We start from the raw sequence: 10,442 nt of genomic DNA, 5'->3' as shown, positions 1-10,442 counted from the left end.
AAAATAGCACAACTTGAACGAAGAGAAAAAGTGCAAACGGGAACGTAAAGAGAGAAATAGTGAAAACATAGCAAATTTACTTATTTTAAGGTAAGGGAGAGGAGAACTTTATCTCTTAAAAATTTTATCTACTATTATGTTTATTTATTTATGTTATTTCTATGTGTATTTATCTAGTGAGGTGCCTCTAACCTCATTTATTTGCTTGACCTATGATTACTTTTTTAAGATGTTCATATTTCATATTGTTTAATTATTTCATAATGATTATCATTGTCATTTACTTGATTGGTGCTCTTTAATATATTTTATTTACGTAAATTTTATTTATTTAAAAGCTTAAATAATGATAAATACTCAAATTTATTTAGCGTGATTGTTTTTATGATTGACTATAATATAATTTTGTTAAAATATCTTTGACTCGTTTTAAAGATAAATATTATTCTATGGCCATAGAAGATAAAGTTTGAATTATTTGTAGCTAGAGGTTTGACCTTGGAGATTTAAATGAGTAAGGTATGAAGGTGAAATATCCTATTGTTAGTTAAGGTGAAATATCCTTTTATTGGTTGATATTATGATGATGTTCATTTATCTTGACTAGTCACTACAAGTATAATTCAAAATTTTATATCAAGAAGAATTAAAATATATTTTCTCGTATTAAATATTTCTATGCAATATTTATTGAATTATTGTTCTCACTCCTTATGTTTCTTGTTTAATTTTTATTTATTTATTTATAATGTAAACAAATATATATATATATATATATATATGGATATGCCAGTTATTCCAGGACCTTTTCCCTCAGTGATATCTGCAATATTTTCTGTACTACATGGAGTGTAGATGTAGTGGCAAACGCAGTCACATTTAATGGAATGGCAGTGTCAACTTTTACGTTCTCCCTAGACCAAGAAGTCCCTACAATGATTGACGACTCAATAATAGTCACTTTCTTTTTACCGTCCGCTAACCATGTGAATCCAATTGTAAATTTGTTTCAACCACCCATGTAAATATTACAATAGAAGTAGAAAAAGAAACTATAGTATGTAAATAGACACGTACTATAAATATTTTTAATAATGTGTAATATATATGTAAAAGTAAGTAATTAAACACGTAGTGATAAATATGTTTTTTTAGTATGTTATTATGTATAATATTATTACTATACATATGTTTTCTATTTATAAATATTATATATATATATATATATGTATATTATTGAGATTAATATTAATACGACTAGGCGTTACATATATCCTTTAGTGAATGCAATCTTGTTCTAAGCAGGTAAGACCACAAAGTGAAATAATTGAATGTAACATTTAAAGAAAAAAAATAATATTTATTTTTTAAAATATGACAAAAGCCAACGTAGATCACTTTTAAGTGATTTATAATGCATTACTTTTACTCACTGTTGGATTAATCTCATCTTCATGATCATACCCTATACCAACCACATTTGAAGTTACATAAAGAAAAAGAACCTTTGGGAGAAAAAATTGAAAGAAATTCATAGTGATAACTCAAATAATAAACAATATAAGATACAATATTATAGTATGTCTGAGTAAGGTTTAGGAATAATTGCGTACCCGGAATCAATAAAAGATCCATTCTTGTCGGTCTTGAACAATGTGAGAGAAGATTGCTTTCTTCTTGATAGGAGATGAAAAGGTAGAAGACAAAATGTATTTCATCATATAAACTGACTAATGGGTATCAGTTCTATATCCTTACCAGTAGAGATCAGGGACCTCTCAACGGGCTACTAAACAGTCCAACTCATCATAGACCATTTATCAGAAGCCCAATATGCATTACCCATAAATTAATAATAATGTGCAATATAATTGATATTAACATATAAATATAATTTATTAATTAATGTTAATCCATAATAATAATAATAATAATAATAATAATAAAATAGAGAGTAGTTATATAAATAAATATATAAATATAACATTCTTCTACTTGGATAACATTAATCAATAAATTAAATATATCAATTATAACACAAGTACATATATCAATTAACAATATAAGAAATATAAACATGAACCACAAAGATAGTATCTGATAGGGATACATACCTCATGTTTATATTTCATAAATAATGGTTAATGAAAAATATAATAAATATATGATCCCAAAAATGGTCTAAACAATTTTATATGCTAAAAGAGATGTAATGAAAACAACGTCATTGATAAATTTACATGAAAATCATAATAATAAAAATGTAAATTTTAGATTCTCACTAAACCAACACATCAAAAAACTTAACCACACCCATATGAGTTACATGTTTTTGAAAAAGTCCAATAGCTAATTCTTTAGTCAGTGGATCTGCTAACATATTTTATGTAGCAATATGCTCAATTCGAGTATGAAAATCCAAAACTTTCTCTCTAACAAATAGAAATTTTATATCAAAATGCGTTGAGCGAGTAGAACTTCTATTGTTTTGAGAGAAATGCATAGCAGCAGTATTGTCGCAATATATCACAAGTGGCCTAGAAATACTTTCAACAATATGAAAGCCAGAAATCAAATTTTTAAGACACACAACTTGACAAGTAGCCTCATAACAAGAGACATACTCTGCCTCCACGGTAGAAGAAGCTGTAAGAGTTTGTTTAACACTCTTCCAAGAAATAGCTCCTCCTGTCATCATAAAAACAAAATCGAAAGTAGATTTTTGGTCGTCAGGGCAACCAACAAAATCAGAATCAAAATAACTAATGACCTGAAGTTGATCAGACTTCTTATAGGTCAACATATGATCATTGGTTCCCTGCAAATATCTAAAGACCTTTTTAACAACTTTCCAATGACCTAAACCTGGGTCGCTCAAGTATCTCCCTAAAGCATTAACAGAAAAAGCAATATCGTGACGAGTACAAACTTGAGCATACATCAAACTACCAACAACGGAAGCATATGAGATCTTTTTCCATTTCAACTCTATCATTATCATTTTGAGGACATTGAGATGTAGAAATTTTGTCACCTTTTTGAACAAGTGCAGCACATGGGGAGCAAAATTGCATGTTAAACTATTTGAGGACTTTATCAATATACCCTCTCTGAGACAATCCAAGAATGCCACATGACCTATCATGGAAAATCTAAATGCCTATAACAACAGAGGCATCACCTAGGTCCTTCATATAAAAGTGGCTATTTAACATAAATTTTGTCTTAGTCCAAAGTTTAACACTGCTACTAGCAAGAAGAACATCATCAACATATAAGACAAGAAGGATGAAATGACTCCCACTAGTCTTCAAGTAAATGCACTGATCTGAGGCATTTTCCTTGAAGCCAAAAGAAGTGAACACCTGATCAAATTTCAAGTACCATTATATTTGGTGTTCTCAAGAAGAGACAAATACTAACCCTTTTGAATTTTGTCAAAAGTCTTAAATTTCTCACCAACTAACCTCAAAAAATCCTTAGCCTTATCATTTTCTAGAATGCTCGTCAAATAAACTTCTCCATGGTGTATTTCATCACCATCAGACACACCCTATTTGAGTGTTCCCATTTCTTATAAGAAGTTCTCTGGACAATAGTGGACTTACGAGTAAGAGCTAGAGGCTCTTCCTCTCTTAAAGAAATGTCCATATTAATAATTGCCAGATATAAATCCAAAGATTATTTTCGGTCCTCAAAATTTGTCCCATTCAAAGTTTTTATTGAAGTCAATTACATAGGCAAAGAAGCCAGTATCAAAACAACAAAGAAATATTTAATATGCACAATTATTATGCAATAAAAAAATTTAAATATTTCTGAATACACAACCAAACATGCCTATAATATAAAATTTCTCATTCATTATGATCCTGCCTAAGGGTCCTGAACCATAATAAATAAGAAATATAAAATAAGAAATACAAAATACAACGCATAACTTATGTTAGAAAAAAAAAAACTAATACCTATAGGGTACTTGACAAATAATTGACATAAGATAAAATTAAAAAAAAATATCGTATCATAATATCAAAATACATTAAAACAAAATACCGATAGGGCACAATTATTATTAATATAAATATAAAATTAATTAGAGAAATAATTAAATTATTTCATTCACATAAAATTCATATAACTGTACCCACGATAGGTAAGCTCACAATCATATAAAATTATATTACTCATGCTTAACAAAATATAATAAAAGTATATTATGCATGATAAACATATGAAATAAATACAAAACAAACAACTATTAATACAATTAAGGGTCAATTTTTTTTTTAAAACTCAAGTATTTATATATATATATATATATATATGCTACCAGGGAGAGTACAACATACTAACATGTCACTCAGATAACAAGAAACATATATATAAAAAAATTTTCAGACCCAAATCCCAAGAGTACAATATTTAAAATTAAGATAAAATTAAGTTTTATTCTTGGAATAATTAAAATCAAATACTTATAGGTATCTAAAAAATATTACAAAAAAATATATCAAATAATCAGAAAATTAATTATTTAAATTTTTAAAATAAAAAATAAAAATTTTTTGGCCAAAAACACGATGCAATTTTTTTTTGGACCAAATGACTTCCCCTTCATGGCAGTCCAAAACCCCTATCAATTTCGGGAATAATCGGTTCAAATGAAGACAATTTCAAATATAAGAAATTGGGGTTTTGAAGATACTAGCGACGAAAAGAGACAAAAAATTCGTCAAATTTTTCAATCAATTATTTCTCAAAATGTGCAGATTTATTCAAAGTCCAGAGGTAAACAAAAGTCCCCAATCAATTACAATGAATAATCATTGAGAAATGAGGAAAAACGAATCTAAATTGCTCACCTAATAGAACAAGTTTAGAAAAAAATTTGCACAAGGTTCGAAATACATGCAGAAAGAAAATTTCTATGACAATTTGTTCAATTAAATAATATAATCTGAGTTGCCATTTTCGAATGAAGAAGAAATTAATTTATGTTATTTTAAATCAGAATCGAACCTCATAAATCACATTTGCAATACCCGTACAATATTTACACATTAGGATAAATATCCTACAATAAAAATTCTTAATTTTTTTCATATATAATTTGTGAATAATTCATACATAGGATACTGATTCTATAACTCAGAACAACCATAATCTATATCTTAATGGCTCCGATATCAATTGAAAGAAATTCATAGTGATAACTCAAATAATGAACAATATAAGATACAATATTATAGTATGTCTGAGTAAGGTTTATAAATAATTGCGTACCCGGAATCAATAAAAGATCCATTCTTGTTGGTCTTGAACAACGTGAGAGAAGATTGCTTTCTTCTTGGTAGGAGATGAAAAGGTAGAAGACAAAATGTATTTCATCATATAAACTGACTAATGGGGTATCAGTTATATATCCTTACTAGTAGAGACCAGAGACCTCTCAAAGGGCTACTAAACTGTCCAATCCATCATGGACCATTCATCAAAAGTCCAAAATGCATTACCCATAAATTAATAATAATGTGTAATATAATTGATATTAACATATAAATATAATTTATTAATTAATGTTAATCCATAATAATAATAATAATAATAATAATATAGAGAATAATTATATAAATAAATATATAAATATAACAAAAACCCCAGAAAACCAAGGAAAACAAGAAAGAAACATAACAAAGAAAAAAAAAGTAAAACACTACAAAAATGATACTTTTTGCTATTTTCTGATGAATGAAGGAGATTGAGAAATGAAAATAAAAATTCTACTAGAAAAGAACAAAACGTTCTTAGGACAGTGATGAAAGAAAAAGGAACTGATGAGGAAAGAAGGCAAAGTCGCGTATTAACTGTCTAATTGTTATTATTATCATCATTACTATTATATAGTTAATAATTAAAATGGGATAAAATATTTTTTTTTGTATATACCACATATATCTTTTATTAAATGCAATATTGTTCTAATCAGGTAAGACCACAAGGTGAAATAATTAGATGTAACATTTAAAGAAAATAAAAAATAAAATATACTTTTAGTGTTATAAATTTAAATAATTATATTTAATATTTATTTTTTAAAGTATGACAAAAGCCAACATGTATCACTTTTATAAGTGATTTATAATGCATTACTTTTACTCACTATTGAATTAATCTCATCTTCATGGTCATATCCTATACCATCCACATTTGAAGTTACATAAAGAAAAAGAACCTTTTGGGGAAAAAATCCGTAAAACCAAGGAAAACAAGAAAGAAACATAATAAAGAAAAATGAAGTAAAACACTATAAAAATGATACCTTTTGTTATTTTCTGATGAATGAAGTAGATTGATAAATGAAAATGAAAACTCTACTAGAAAAGAACAAAACTTTCTCAGGACATTGATGAAAGAAAAAGGAACTGATGAGGAAAGAAGGCAAAGTCGCTTATTAACTATGCAGTTGTGATTATTATCACATTACTATTAATAGTTAATAATTAAAATGGGATGAAACATTTTTTTTGTATATACCAAATATATCATTTACTGAATGCAATCTTGTTCTAAGCAAGTAAGACCACAAAGTGAAATAATCGAATGTAACATTTAAAGAGAAAAAATAAAATATGTTTTTAGTGTTATAAGATTAAATAACAATTTAATATTTATTTTTTAAAATATGACAAAAGCCAACGTGTATCACTTTTATAAGTGATTTATAATGCATTACTATTACTCACTGTTGGATTAATCTAATCTTCATGGTCATACCCTATACCATCCGCATTTGAAGTTACATAAAGAAAAAGAACCTTCGAAGGGAAAAAACCCCAGAAAACCAAGGAAAACAAGAAAGAAACATAACAAAGAAAAATGAAGTAAAACTGTACAAAAATGATACCTTTTGTTATTTTCTGATGAATGAAGTAGATTGAGAAATGAAAATGAAAATTCTACTAGAAAAGAACAAAACTTTATCAAGACAGTGATGTAAGAAAAAGGAACTGATGAGAAAAGAAGGCAAAGTCGCATATTAACTGTGTAATTGTTATTATTATTATCATTACTATTATATAGTTAATAATTATAATGGGATGAAATACTTTTTTTTTGTATATACCACATATATCCTTTATTAAATGCAATCTTGTTTTAATCAGGTAAGACCACATGGTGAAGTAATTGAATGTAACATTTACAGAAAATAAAAAATAAAATATGTTTTTAGCGTTATGAATTTAAATAATTAAATTTAGTATTTATTTTTTAAAATATGACAAAATCCAACATGTATCACTTTTATAAGTGATTTATAGTCCATTAGTTTTCCTCACTGTTGGGTTAATCTCATCTTCATGGTCATATCCTATACCATCCACATTTGAAGTTACATAAAGAAAAAGAACCTTTGGGGGAAAAAACCCTAGAAAATGAAGAAAAATAAGAAAGAAACATAACAAAGAAAAATGAAGTAAAACACTACAAAAATGATTCCTTTTGTTATTTTCTGATGAATGAAGGAGATTGAGAAATGAAAATTAAAACTCTACTAGAAAAGAACAAAACTTTCTCAGGACAGTGATGAAAGAAAAAGGAACTGATGAGGAAAGAAGGTAATATCGCTTATTAACTGTGTAGTTGTGATTAATATCACATTACTATTAATGGTTAATAATTAAAATGGGTTAAAACATTTTTTTTGTTATATACAACATATATCCTTTATTGAATGCAATCTTATTCTAAGCAGGTAAGACCACAAAGTGAAATAATTAAATGTAACATTTAAAGTAAAAAAATAAATATGTTTTTAGTGTTATAAATTTAAATAGTTAAATTTAATATTTATTTTTTAAAACATGACAAAAGCCAACATGTATCACTTTTATAAGTGATTTATAATGCATTACTTTTACTCACTGTTGGATTAATCTCATCTTCATGGTCATACCCTATACCATCCACATTTGAAGTTACATAAAGAAAAAGAACCTTTGGGGAAAAAATCCCCAGAAAACCAAGAAAATCAAGAAAGAAACATAACAAAGAAAAATAAAGTAAAACACTACAAAAATGATACCTTTTGTTATTTTCTGATGAATGAAGGAGATTGAGAAATAAAAATGAAAACTCTACTAGAAAAAAATAAAACTTTCTCAAGAGAGTGATGAAAGAAAAAAGAACTGATGAGGAAAGGTTATTAACTGTGTAGTTGTGATTATTATCACATTACTATTAATAGTTAATAATTAAAATGGGATGAAACATTTTTTTTTGTATATACCACATATATCATTTACTGAATGCAATCTTGTTCTAAGCAGGTAAGACGACAAAGTGAAATAATTGAATGGAACATTTAAAGAAAAAAATAAAATATGTTTTACTGTTTTACATTTAAATAATTAAATTTAATATTTATTTTTTAAAATATCACAAAAGCCAACATGTATCACTTTTATAAGTGATTTATAATGCATTAGTTTTACGCACTGTTGGATTAATCTCATCTTCATGGTTATACCCTATACCATCCATATTTGAAGTTACATTAAAAAAAAAAAAACCTTGGGAGAAAAAACTCCAGAAAATCAAGGAAAACAAGAAAGAAACATAACAAAGAAAAATGAAGTAAAATACTACAAAAATGATACATTTGATGAATGAATGAGATTGAGAAATGAAAATGAAAATTCTACTAGAAAAAAACAAAACTTTCTCAAGACAGTGATGAAAGAAAAAGGAACTGATGAGGAAAGAAAGCAAAGTCGCATATTAACTGTGTAATTGTTATTATTATCATCATTACTATTATATATTTAATAATTAAAATGGGATAAAATATATATATTTTTTTATATATCACATATATCCTTTATTAAATGTAATCTTGTTGTAATCAGGTAAGACTACAAAGTAAAATAATTAAATTTAACATTTAATAAAATAAATAAATTATGTTTTTAGTTTTATAACTTTAAAATATTATATTTAATATTTATTTTTCAAAATATAACAAAAGCTAATGTGTATCACTTTTATAAATAATAATGCATTACTTTTACTCACCGTTAGATTAATATCATTTTTATGGTCATACCTTATATCATACACATTCAAAGATTCCTCCCCTAACTTCCTTTGCTCGTTGAATTCCATCACTCGCCCAAACACACTAAATCACAACTATATTCTATTTTCATTTTTTTGTCAATATTTTACTCGTCTTTCTCAACAAGTACGCCTGTTCATGACTCTCACTATTTCATTAATCTAGTGGTTGGAAGGGATTTTTGACATATTCTAGTTTTATAAATTAGATTCATGTATTTTATAAATGGGTGTAGATTATTTTTCGCATCGCTTGAACTTAGTTTAATATCATGTATTTAATATTTTTTAAGTGATTATATATTAATAATATATACATTATTTTATAAAAATAAATTTGTTGTGTTTTATTAAAAATATGAGAAAAGATAAAGTACGGATGTAATGAAAATTATGTAGGTATACATAGACCATAGAAGCTCTAACCAAGAAATAAGCAATTGACTTGGCTTAGTTAATAATAATATAACTTCTTAAATTACTAAATAATGTTTTGTCTGATATAATATTGTCTTAAAATATTTTTTAATTGTAATTTCAATTTAATTATATATTCATATTTATCAATAAGGTGTGATATAGTGGATAGACAATCTTATTCCTCATGATTTGGAAATTTGATATCTAATTTGTGTGTATAAAATAATATTTGTTGAAAGAAACCAATTTCTTAAATAAATTTCAGTATTTTATAGATGTGAAGTTTAGATATATATAAGAAGGAAGTTAAATTGTATCTTTCAAAAATTTCAACACTTTTTACATAAATAGTAAGGTAGATATAAGAACTAAAGGTTTAGACAAAGTAAAGAAAAAAAATCATAATATTTTTATATTGGTTCATTTCAATCATTGATACTATGTGTAATGTTTGATCAAGTTTCATTATCTTTTACAAAGATAAAAATATTCTTTACACAAATTGTTATTGATTTAACTAAATATTTTTTAATTTGTCTTTTCAACTAAATTATTCAATTATTTTTTGTAGAACAAAATTTATTCAGACTTCAATACTAAGTATTATTTTTAACAACAAAGTTTCTAGCTAAAACATAAAGTTTGAGTTAGGTAAACAACAAAGAATTATCTAACATGAAGACATTATACAATAGTATAATACAGAATAATTTTATAGAGAAAGAATGAAGTATTTGTACTTGCCTCTTCTTCTCCTTGCTTGTCCATGCTTCTTTTTATGGGTTGCATATGAAGATGATCATTACATATTCTTGAATTATACTTGTCAACTTACTTCCTTATGTGAAGATATATTCGTTAATGCATTTTACCAAATGATCATTTCTTATTTGAATCAATGATGT

General features: G+C 26.0%; 1 pseudogene; it reads right to left on the bottom strand.

The window, feature by feature from the left end:
• Positions 1-2,383: 2,383 nt before the first annotated feature.
• LOC145949775 (secreted RxLR effector protein 161 pseudogene) lies at positions 2,384-3,145 on the bottom strand (annotated as a pseudogene).
• Between the last annotated feature and the right edge of the window lie 7,297 nt (positions 3,146-10,442).

The sequence above is a fragment of the Cajanus cajan genome, chromosome 7 (genome assembly GCF_000230855.2).
Source record: "Cajanus cajan strain Asha chromosome 7, NIPB_CcT2T_4, whole genome shotgun sequence".
NCBI classification, from domain to species: Eukaryota; Viridiplantae; Streptophyta; class Magnoliopsida; order Fabales; family Fabaceae; genus Cajanus; species Cajanus cajan.
This window is presented reverse-complemented; position numbering and strand designations above follow the sequence as displayed.